Source organism: Rhipicephalus microplus, unplaced genomic scaffold (genome assembly GCF_043290135.1).
Source record: "Rhipicephalus microplus isolate Deutch F79 unplaced genomic scaffold, USDA_Rmic scaffold_14, whole genome shotgun sequence".
NCBI classification, from domain to species: Eukaryota; Metazoa; Arthropoda; class Arachnida; order Ixodida; family Ixodidae; genus Rhipicephalus; species Rhipicephalus microplus.
The window spans coordinates 37,904,735-37,917,204 of record NW_027464587.1 but is presented as its reverse complement, the minus strand read 5'-3'; the positions used below and the strand labels follow the sequence as shown (position 1 = coordinate 37,917,204).

Below are 12,470 nucleotides of genomic sequence, written 5' to 3'. Positions count from 1 at the left end.
CCGTGAAAAGACCGCCTTTGTAACGCCTGGTGGCCTCTATACCAGTTCAGAGTCTTCCCGTTCGGCTTGTGGAATACGCCAGCCCCGTTCAAGCGGATGATTGACATGCTTTTGTGCAGCTTCGAATGATCTATTTGCCTTTGTTGTTGTCAGTAGCCCCGGTAATTAGAGATGCAATCGCCGGGCTGATTTAATGGGTGGAAGAATCGGCCGCCTTCGATCTTCACTACCAAGGCACAGACAATATTGATGTGGTCCTATTTGGCGCGCCAGCGAACGCCGGCTGTAGTACAATGAACAATTCAGAGCCAAGAGTGAATGATATGTGGGGTTTAACATCCTAAACCCACCATATGATTATGAGAGACGCCATAGTGCAGGACTCCGGAAATTTCGACCGCCTGGGGTTCTTCAACGTGCACCCAAGTCTGAGCACACGGGCCTACAACATTTCCGCCTCCATCTGAAATGCAGCCGCCGCAGCCGGGATTTGATCCTGCAACCTATGGGTCAGCAGCCGAGTACCTTAGCCACTCGACCACCACGGCGCGGCAGAGCCAAGAGTTGATAACTAAACAAAACTATATTCTCAAATACGGCAGATCAAACAACACATGAATATGCACCCTAGGCAATAATCCAGTAGAATGAGTCTCAAATCACAAGATACCCTAAACGACGGGTGCACAACACAGCAAGATTTACTCAAAACAATGGGGGCAACGGGGGGTTATGCTTATTGCAGCACACATGGCGTTAGTGTGCACGATAAATTTACGGACACGAACTTTACGCTTCTTAATGATGTATCAGTGCCCACTTGTCAGTGCGATCACCCTCACGCGTTGCCTCATTCACCGGATTTATCTTGGTGGCTAGGTGGCATTGCGATCTCCTGAGACCTCGAACCTGAATATTGGGGTAGTGAACAGCACCCAATTCACCCCGGTTTACTATCGGACAGAATCCGCCAGCTTCGCCAGCCTTGTCGAGTGGTGGATTGGGATCAGTACAGGGTGATTTCGGAAGACGCAATCTCTCGCTCTGCTTCGGACCCTTTGGATTGCATAAGTGCGGCATCAGCTCAAGCTACAAATGCGTAGAGGGTAGGTGAATCACGACCTGCTCCCAATTTGTGTCTATGGCCATCTCGCCGTCAAGCAGAAGTAGCGTGAAAACGTGATTTCACAGCAAGTGCCATTAGGTTGGAGGCCCAACGCCTTCAAGCAGCAACTTTACGCCATGAACGCCGCCTGGAACGTGCTCATTGAATAGACTGGTGCTCTTCACTTGGTCGTTTGGTGTCTAATGCATCTTTATGGCGCACCATCCAAGCCATGGAACGTGGTCGGCGGTCTTCTGAACCCGCAGCCTGCACCCTATTAGCCTCTGGCCAGGCTCCAGCTGTATTCGCTGACACCGTCACCCACAAATTTTTTCCTGCGTTAGACATGGCTCCACTTCCATTCATGGCTCAGAACTGCCTGCCAGCGTATACAGGTATGCTTTCTATGCATACCGATGTACAGAGAATACAAGCTGATTCCACTATGGCTGAATTCTTATCAGCAATAGACTGGTCAAAACCGAGCAAAGTACCGGCCCCACATGACACACCTTATGCACTTCACAAAAACTTTGAAGGCGAGGTTCTACTTGTCCTGTTTAGGGTCATAAACAAAACTTGGGCTGCTCGAACCATTCCTGACTCTTGACGGCATGCACAAATGTTTGCCATTCCTAAACCAGGAAAACCTCCCGGAAATATCGCACAGATGCGTCCGATAGCTCTCATGTCAACATTGGCAAAAACACAGCGTATTCTAACGTTACGCATTACGTGCTGGCTCGAGAGATACTTCTGGTGTCATCCTGGCCAAATTTGGTTCCGTCCGCATCTAGGCACTGACGATGGCCTTGCCTACATCTCATCCATGGTTCTCGTTGGACGTCGATCTCGATGGATTCGCACCATTCTGTCTATGGATATGATAATGTGAGTCATGATGCTGTTGTGGAAATTCTGCACTGACTCAAATTTCTCAGTAGAGCGTACGCGTTTATTACAGCCTTTCTTCACGATCGCAGCTTCTCCATTCGCCTAGCTGGTCAGCCAGTTGGAAAGTTTGTTTCCAATAGAGGTGTCCCACAAGAATCTGTGCTCGCACCGGTTATTTTTACCGTGGCCCTCCTCCCACTGGCATGGAAGCTGGTGGTGATACACCATGCAAAATACACCACGTGTGCAGACGACATCCCTCTTTGGACAATGTACGCAATAATTACCTATGAAGAACATACTTTGCAAAAGACACTAGACATAACTCACATCTAGTGCACTCAGATAGGTCTCGAAATCTTTAAAGAAAAAAACGAAGTTCATGTCGGTTGCAAACAAGCATGGACGTCGTAAACTGGAAGTCCAGCCTCAGCAATTATTTTGGGTCAGCACCCACTACACGAAACCTAAAATCTCCGTGTGCTTGGCCCGAAAATTCACGCGACTGGATCTACAGAACCTTGGGTCAAGAGTGCCAACCAGTAGGCATCAGAAATAATACACCTCATAGGAAGGACTGCGAAGAAATCTGGTGGTGCTACCTCTAGCATGGCTCGCCTCCTTGTCCGTGCGATATTGCAGCCAAGGCTCGTTTACCACGTTCAGTTTCATCACCTCGCGCTGGTAAAGTGGGCACGTCTAAAGGAGATGAACCACGAAGCCATGTGCGCCATAACTGGCCTGCCACGCACCACTCCACCGACAGTACTTCAACAGGAATCCCAGCTGAACACAACTGATGAACTGGTACATCAGCGTCGCTGTGCGCGCAACCTCAAGCCATCAACCTTCTCTTCGGCTGTGGCATTGGTGCGGTACATGGGCAAAGAAGTTTACCACACACCTTCAGAAACGACCACTGTTTCCCCGTGGAAAAAAATGCAACTGAGGGAAAGCAAACCCCTTGGTCGCCTTTAAAGCCAGGTTCCACGCCAGGCGAACGCCGGAATATCGTGCCTCCTTCGTACGAATAACCGATATGCCGCTACTATCTTCACTTATACGGATGCCAGTGTGAGTGGCACCACCGTTAATACCGCCCTTTTATGTCCTAGATTACCAGAGGCGGGCCAGACATGCTTATATTTTGCGGATCCTGCACCACCGGCTCACCTTGCTGAGCTGGCCGCCATATGTGATGGACTGGCAGCGCTGCTACCTCTTCTACAACCAGGCAGATGCTTTCAGCTCATCATTCGTACAGACTCGACGTGAACTATTCACGATATACGACGAGTGTATCGCTCTACGTCACTCTCTGATACTATTCACGTTCTCGATGCCTCCGCATTTGTGCAAATAAGTGTTCAGTGCGTCCCACAGGCCGCTTTTTCGGACATTGTCAAAGCTAAATTGGCAGCCAACCCTCTAATCACACCGTACCTGCTACCGCATTTTGCTGAGGACGCTCAAGGACAGATGCACCGAAAAAAATTCTTCGACGTGCCATACAAGCTCTTGTACCTTCGTGTGGATCAGACCTCCCTAGTGGTTTAACCTGCCGAGAGGAGGTCACGTTGCGGAGGCTTCGTATAGGGGTTGCACTTACCCCATTCGTGACCACCTTTTGGGCGCAAAATAACCTAGGCCCGTACGGCACATCATGCCCATTTTGTGACGCCCCAATCCAAGATGTAACGGCCTCACACTTACTGTGGACCTGCACTGGTTTACAATTAGGTCGTCGCCATGACCTCAATGCAACAGGTCTCGGGCCTGGCCGACCACCCGACTTTGACAGCAGGCTTCGTTGACCACACCAGCGTTCTCTACTGGACTTTTTGCGTGAAGAAAACATGTGTGTATTTTTGAACAAAACTTATTCTGCTAAGGAGAGAATTTAAAAAAAACAACAACACGGGCTACAATGCAATCTCATGCACTAACCAAGACACTTAAAGATCAATTAAACTTCGTCAAACTTATTCAGTTCAAAGTTTTTGGAACAAAGTTTGAATAATTCTCTTCAAAGAACCAAACACTGAAAGTCCAGCGGTGATTGTGGTCCCGTTGTTCCCGATGATTCTCTTCCAGGTACTTCGAGTTGTCAAACGTCCGTGCTCCAATAAGAAAACTTCTTCGCTGGTAACACGTCAGCCACTCACGTGCTGCAACTGCAGAACGTGTCTTCGCCCACTGGCGGTAACCACACACTGTTCTCCTGCTTAGAATACAAGCCTTTATCGCTGGTAGAAAACCTACCCATCTCATCTGCTTGGTCATTGTAGCAACAGCACTTCGCCTGACAGTGGCAAACTCTCTTCATCTCCTGCTCCACGCACACTGGCGCCAACTCTCATCTCCTGCTCACCACCATCCTCTGCTCGCTTAAATACGTTCGCCCTTGGTTCTGGAAGGTTCGTCGGTGCGCTGTACAATCAAAGCTGGGGAAGGGGTGGGACTTTAGGAGAACTTTCCGCGGCACCTGACGCAACCATGGAGTGAGTGACGCTTTCCTTCTCGAAGCTCCTGGGGTTCGCTCGGCAACATGTGCGAAAAGGTTGGTCAGCGTACCACGGCGCCTTCTAGGAGAAGAGGCGGCGCGCTGGAGGAGTCCTTAGTTGACTGTTTTATTTTTTTCGCTTGTTTCTGTGGCATCGGTCTGGCGCCTCGATTTCATGTAGCAGTTAGAATTCGAAGGTGTGTGCTTTTATCGCGATAGCAATTATATGAACACTCACGACTAGATGTTGCCGCCAGCGTAAGCGTCAAGGCGGGCGCCGCCATCACTCATCGTATATGTACACGTATCTCTACATATGAAAACCCAAGAAAAAAATCCAGGAAGAAACTCGCGCTTAATTGAACGTAAGACTTCCGCGTCGGCATTGCGAGGCGTTAACCACTGAGCTACCTGGAGCACCCGTCTTTCAACATTCAAACGGCAACCTATTATATCTAGCACTTACTGCTGTTGCTGGGCATCTCAGAGGAACTATCGTGTTTTCAGCATTATCAGCAAAATGGCGCAATGAGCGCGCAGTGGCTCTCATCTCTCACGCTTTCTTTGGCCATTGGAGAGGAGGATAATAGACAATCTCACGCGCGCCCTTATCTCCCGGTGGGGAGGATCATATTTGTTAGCTGCCTTGGGCTTGCACTGGAACGATTCTGTTGTAGTTACGGGGCACGCAAAGGTCACTGCAATCGTTGCACAGCCTCCGTTTGTAAAGGGCGCGCTTTTCAGACGCAGCGAAGTAACAGCTGAGACGCTTATTCGCGTTCATCTGTACCTGTGATTACGTTTCGTGCACCACTTGTGCGTCAGAAACGCGGCATAGGTTTGATCTGCGTGCCATTCTGCGCGTCACTTTCCTATATGTAGCTATCACGTTCATTGTTTCACATTTGCGGCAAAGCTGTCACTTTTTTGAGCGCTCATTTGTGACATTTGTCAGTAACACGTCATTGTGTTTTTACCAATATTCGAGTCTGACGTCGAGCTACTTTTATTCATTTTTTCAGTGTTTTTTGCAGCCAGGCTACAACTTAATTTTTTGAAATGCCACTTCGGGCATCTCTGAGTAGCTGTTCAAAGGCGTCTCGTTAACTCATCTCGCATCCGCTCTGATCCTGACAATGCTCACGCTGTCCTCAATTGAGCCGTAGCAACTTGTGCCAGGGACGTTCGAAGTTTTGTGGGCGTATGCTCATATTTTCGACTGTTCGTCAAAAACTTCGTAGAAATTGCGTGCTACCTCATTGATCTTCTAAAGAACGATGTGCCATATGAGTAGGGTCCTGATCAAGCCACGGCTTTTTCTCGTCTCTTAACACTTTTGACGGCACCGCCAATTCTCGCCCACTTCAACCCGTCCACTCCAAGAGAAGTCCATACAGATGCTAGTGCCCACGGTATTTCCGCGGTGTTAGCCCAGCTTCAATCCAGTCATGTTCGAGTTCCTTCTTATGCTAGTCGGCATCTTTCCCCTGCCGAACGCAATTACTATATTACTGAGCGCGAGTGCCTTGCGCTTGTATGGGCCGTTGATGAATTCTGCCCCTACTTCTATGGCCAACCTCTCACCGTTGCCACAGACCATCATGCTCTAAGCGGCCTTGCAGCCCTCAAGCAATAGACTGGGTGCCTTGCCGGTCGGAATCCACGCTTCCATGATTCTACGTACGCTCTGATTTACAAGTGCGACCGCTTGCACCAGGAAGCCGACTGCCTCTCTCGGTACCCCGTCGACGTTCCAGATCTCGTAACGGAAAACACGCTCATCTGTATTTTCTTGCTCTCCGCTTTCAGCAATATTGGCCGTGAGCAACAGCGACATGCGCCCCCGCGAGATCTAATAAACCACCTTAATATTGTATCAACGGAAAGTGCGCTTTGAATGTTCGTCTCAGGAACGGCATCTTATACTGCAGGAACATGAACACCGTGGGACAGGAACCCACTCGTAGTACCACTCATTTGCGCTCAACCGTACTTCAGCAACTACATCATGTGCCAAAGGCTGGCCACCTTGGTGTTGCCAGAACGTATGACCGTGTCCGCCGACGCTTTGGTCCGGCGTCTACCATTCCGTTCAATGCTATGGCGCTTCTTGCGAGTCGTGCTAACACTGCAAAGGCCATCATCACCACCCCACTGAGCTCCTTCGATCGTTAGACATACACTGTAAAAATGAGGACCCTCTTTCCCAGACAATGCTGAAGGTATAGCGTTGCCGATCAATTCCGTGAGCATGAATACAACTATCTCCTTAAGACATAGCCTCTTCACGGAAGTCATGCTTCAGCACAGTTACCACAGAACAACTCGTTACTCTATTAAGGCGACAAATCTTATTCCGTAATCAAACTACAACAATTTGCTTCGAACAAGGCGTTCTTACGTATTCTATACGTTATTGCAACTAATACAAAGAATGCAATTTTCCACAACACAGTCTGCTGTATCGTTCTGCACAACACTATGCCGCACCACAGCTGTGCCATGTAGTCTGCTTGAAAACATAGCAATGGAGGATTTCATTTATGTTCTGCGTGCCTGTGAATGTGAGTTATTTTGCGTTGTTTGACGGAGAGTTTTGTTGGCTCGACACGCTGTTAATTTAGTTTCTGGGCACACCTTCATCTGCAAGTGAACACAGGGTTCATAGAATGATTACAACGTACTGTATGCTTTGCACAGGTAGCATAATTTTGTGAAATGAATGCAGTCATTCATGGCTAGCTCCCTAAAGTACCTGTTTGTTAGGTACACAACACCAAGTTGAACAGGAGTCCAGTTGAACGAAACTCTACACAAAGAACTCAAGAATAGAGTGTGCAGCAAACAAAGGAACAAAGAGCACATGAAATTTTTATAGAGCTAATCGCAGCACTGAAATGACGAAAATTGGACAGGCCGAACATACACAAGCATGTCCCATCCTTGTGATTAGAAGTGCAACGCTGAACATTATGACAATGTTACATCAACAAGGCCAAAATTTTAACCATGCTTAGTTCGCATGACATCCTTTCTTTCCCCATTTAGCAGATTTCTTTGCATATTTCTTTTTGTTGAGCCAATCTGTACATGCAAAGATGCTAGAAACAACGTGTGAATTAATGAGTGTAAAAAGTTTACTTGGACTTGCAATTAATACAGTTGCATAGAAGCGTTCCCACCTATGCAGGTGGCAGTTTCAGCATATGTTGGCTACAAGTCAGTGAAGGTTGACCAGTTCTTTATCAATATACATCCTCATGAACATGTTGTTCTTGGAAGTTAATGGTTGACAACAAAAAAAACAATATTCTAAGTCCCCCCCCCCCCCCATCTGTCTCCAAGCCACTTTCAAGCACTGTTTATATAGAAGCTAGGCCTTGTTGTCCAGCAGTTAAACTCAGTCTTGAAACAAGCTGCACTGGCTGTAATAGCAGCATCACCCCTTTGCGGACTTTGAACCTCTGAACTTTTTCTGGCCATTTAGCTAATAGGAGTGGCATTGCAATACCCCAGTGTGCTTTGTAGAAGACCTTCCTCCGATAATGCGCAGGTGTGTTGTCCGTGAACGTATATCTCAAATATACCGAAAAGCACTAAGATTTGAGTGAGGTCATCGGTAAAGTATAATGCAAAGATTGCGACGCAACTTCAATAGGCAAAACAAATAAAAATGGTCACTGAAACCTAAAGAACACAAAGAGGATGTTGCTTAAGTTTTTCATGCAACATATTCTGACACAGAGCTTGTTGAACGCTGCTGATTGACAAGACATAACTGCTGCCTAAACAATTTGACTATGCCACCTCGTGCACAAAGGTGAAAAAACGGAAATATTTTGGAGTCATGGCCCATTCGTTACCTTGTATCAGCTTCCAACAACCCCAGCCTTCTATCTCTAATTGTTTACAAGAAAAGATGTGACCAGTGGACTGGTTGGTCTTTGCACACTTATTGCCAGCATATACTGCGAGCGCTACCTTCATAGATGGCAAAAATTTCATGTCATTTTGTTAATAAATGTTGTGCAAGGTAAGAGTAAACAATTCACAAAGCCACAAATCCAGAGTGTATGTGGAGCTAGTTTGTGTGTGTGCACTGTGCTGCGTTATCTTGCAGATGTGTGAGTCATACCTGCGGCAGCATGCCGAATGAACAATGACATTCACTACTACACGCTTCTCTGCCCACAACTTTGGCAGATGTATTCAGAAACATAATTGTCAAAAGTGCTGAAAGCCCGCTTATGAAACTGTGTGCACGGCCCATGAACAGCTCCACTTGGCTCCTTTCTGTAAGTCTGAAAATGAAGTACAAAAAAAAGAACTATTGTAGTAGCAGCAATGTTCAGAGTTTAAACCACTATGGTGTCTATTGCGTACATGACCTGTGTTCACACCACTATTTCATAAATTACAAAAGCAGACGGCATTTCTGGACAAGACCTGATCACATGCAGAACAAGCAGCTGGATGCTACGAAGACCTATTGCTATAGTAGACAAGAACTCAATGTTAAACACAATATATTCTAACTGCGAAAAATTCATAGACTTGCATAACAAATTCAGTTTAATTAGTGCCTTGGTGTGGCAGTTAATATTTCTGTTACACCATTGAGAGTTATGTGGGGTAAACAAAAGAATTTTGCATCATATTATAAAATCTTACACAAGACAAAACATATCGAAGACCACTCAAAGGCCTACGTGTGGCAGGGCACATATTGTGAGGGCACCTTTAGAGCGAGAAACAGAAGCTGTGAGATAAGAGGATCAGGACTTCGTTGTCGTTTCCGCAGCCTCAACCCATCCAGCACTCTGTCAGTACACGTGACAGAGTGCTGGATGGGTACACGTTGCCTCATTCAAAACATCATGGTGGAGGTACAAGCCTGATGAACACAATAAACAATGCATCAACACAAATGGTGGGCACGAAATTAAGAAGGAAGGCTTGCATATGTAGTTCTTTAAAAATCCAATAAACTCTTCCCTATTGAAAATTCAGGATTCATAAATGTTGCAATTGTTGATGGATGTGGTGGAAATAGTAGTAGATATGGTAGAAATATTAGTGGATATCGTGGAAACTAGTGGGCATTATGGTTGATGACGGTGAGAGTGGAAAAAATTGGCCCCGTATCTGCATGTAATCTGCAAATGTCGTCGGAAGACGATAGTCTTGCGTGTGGAGAGGGAGTGAACAAAACGTTTATTTGGTGTTCTGCGCGACAAAATCGGTGAATGGTATTCTGGAGGCGCTGCGTCAGAGTGCCTCGAGCGTGCACAGGAAGCAAACCAGCGCATCAAATCACGTCACACGTGAGACATGAGCGCCATCTGAAAGTTTTCTTGGAAAAGGAAGTGCGTGGCTCTGAGACGGGTGTGCGTGCCTGTCTCAGAGGTGATAAGATGTAGAACGCAAGGCGACGGGTAGGTGCCGCCACCGTCTCGTCTCAGCAAATCGTTGCATGGTCACCGCAGCGAGATAAGCGCTACGGTACTTAAAATTACTTGTGTATGCCTTTTATAGTAAAAACAAGCACATCCAGAATATTTACGTGTTGTTATGGTGCCCCGGACATGCGCAATAATGGTTTTTTAATGGAGAATGGCACAAACATGAACACTCAACATTGAGCAACTCTGGTGGGTGCTGCGGATGGGGTAGACCCTTTCAAGTACCCGATGCTTTTAAGAATTGACAAAAAGACAAATGTACGGGCACAAAGACAGACAGACCAAATTTTCGCGTCGAAGGTCCCCAAGAAAGACTATCGTCTTTTAAAAAAATGATGGTGCTGGTGGTGGCGAGCCAATGATGGTGACGATGAAAAATGCCGGCTGATGACGGTAAGAGTAACAAAAATGGTGGCAGATGGTAGTGGTGGTCACGAGCCAATGGGGGTGACGGTGGAAAATGCAGGCTGATAGTGGGAAGCAAAACGAGTTTGGTGGAAGGCTTGGTGAGCAAGGAGGATGACGCTGGCGTGATGAAATCCTAGTGGATGATGGTGGCGTGGTGAAAAAACACATGACAGCCAGTGAAATCACTTATTTGTAGTGTTTCATTCTTGAATGCAGAAACATATATGTTTACGGTCAAAAGAAACCAGCGCTGCTCATTACGCTTTCTAGCACGTTTATTTTTTTATTCTTGTGGTGTCAACAACGCTTGAATTTTTGTGGAGCGTTGAATATGAGGCCGGGAATATGTTTACATTTCGCGCGCGTACAGTCGAGTGCATAATTTTAGAGACCACGGGAGCGCGTGCCGAGGTACGTCGCTGCGCCTTCTGGCGACTGCACGGCTTTGTCCGGGAGCGCGTACTGCGCACGCTCGTCCCATATCACCCGGCAGCCTGGCCTTCCGCTCGTTTTAACGGCGCGCATCTCGAAACAATGCGGACGGCGCAAGGTGCCACTTCTGCAGTCACTGTGCAAGCATGCACCGGTACTGTCGAGCCATGTTATAGCGGCGAAAATGCCTCTAATGTAATAGCATGGTTCGAGCGCGCCATGCAATACGCTTTCTTCCTTGATGTAGCGCGGAAAACATGCAGTTTCTCAGCTTTTCTGAAACGGAGATGCGTGATATGCTCATCTTGCAGTGATGAACTCAGTGCTTTGTTTCGGAAACGTTATGCGAGCTTGATTTCTTGGTGCGAATATCGCGCGTGCAGTGCTATGCAGTAAACCACTGAATATCGCACGTCCAGAATGAATAGCCAGGAAACGCGAAAAATAAACAGTTTCTTCTTATAAGCCAGAAAAAAAAGATAGCTTTAACTGCTATCCAAGAAAGATTACTACTTTCAGTATTTAATCAAACGCCCATCGGCGGCAATCACTTGCGCCACACGAGATGGCATCGAATTGTAAAGCGCGGCCACGATCTCGGGGCGTAAACAAAGTTCTTCTCACACCTCCTGTATGGCAGCGAATCAGGTCTCCTTCGTTGAACTTCCAAGATTCCGCGCCGCAAGTCGGCGTTTCACGAGACCCCAGACGTTTTCAATGGGGTTCAGGTACGCTCCTACAGGTGGCCATTCCAATGTGCGAACAGCAAGGCCCTCAAGCAAAGATTTCACACTGCGAGCAGTGTGAATCGGGCTTCTGTCATGCTGGTACACGAAACAACCATGCCTGAACGGCCCATTCAAGATATAAAGAAGCAATTCTCTCTTAATAATAATGAAGTACGTGAAGGTTGAAAGGTTCCCAACGATAAGAACCAGTGGTCCAAGTCCTTCCTTGGTCATGGCGGCCCAGACCTTCACAGAGCATTGGCCACTGGCAAAGACCAACTGCGTGTACTGTGGTGAATACCTGGCGAGGAAGGAAATGCTGGATTGGTTACACGAATTTATAAGAACGACAATAGCACATAGTCCCTTCATCCCCGAACAATGTCGTTTTAATTGAAGATCCATATAATGAAATTTTAATTATGCGAGGTCGCGAGGATGGTGTAAAATATTCGACATTTTGGTAAGGCACGCTTACCAAAATGTCGGTTGATGGTGCGTTCTAGAAGGCCTCGCAAACTCAACTGTATTTTTCCAAGGTAATGAGGTACAATATACAAACATTGGCTAAGGTGCTTAAGTTTGGCGAGCTGCTCACGATTAGAAGTAACACAGCTTAAAGAGAATCAAAGCTAAGCAACGTTCTACAGCAAGTTCGAAGACAATAAAGTGCTGGGCTTTACTTGCCTTAACCACAACGTAATTAAGGCGCACTGTAGTGCGTGGCCTGCCAATAATTTTTACCAGCTATGGTTACTTACCCTCTGCACTACTCTTTCTACACATTCAATGGTAAATAGTAAGGATGACATTATAGTAGAAGAGAAATCGCAAATGTTACCTCGAGTTCATTGGACGCCATACTCGCCGTTCCTAATCCCAGCGACTTGAAACCGTTGATTCATCGCTGAACACGACTTCCCCCCACTGTTCTGATC

General features: G+C 46.9%; 2 protein-coding genes across 20 annotated transcripts in view; one reads left to right on the top strand and one right to left on the bottom strand.

Moving 5' to 3' along the window:
• LOC119180906 (FGGY carbohydrate kinase domain-containing protein) overlaps positions 1-12,470 on the top strand; it is a 141,378-nt gene that overhangs the window by 98,089 nt on the left and 30,819 nt on the right. The window lies entirely within an intron of this gene.
• The window catches only part of LOC119180746 (acetyl-CoA acetyltransferase A, mitochondrial-like), a 227,300-nt gene continuing 222,185 nt past the window's right edge, over positions 7,356-12,470 (bottom strand). For 16 of the 17 annotated variants that reach the window (XR_012888681.1, XR_012888688.1, XR_012888678.1 and 13 more), the window contains one exon: positions 7,356-8,803. The gene's annotated coding sequence lies outside the window, so the exon portion shown is untranslated. Of the gene's footprint in view, positions 11,834-12,470 lie in introns of all 17 variants that reach the window. The other variant, XR_012888683.1, reaches the window with a different exon arrangement.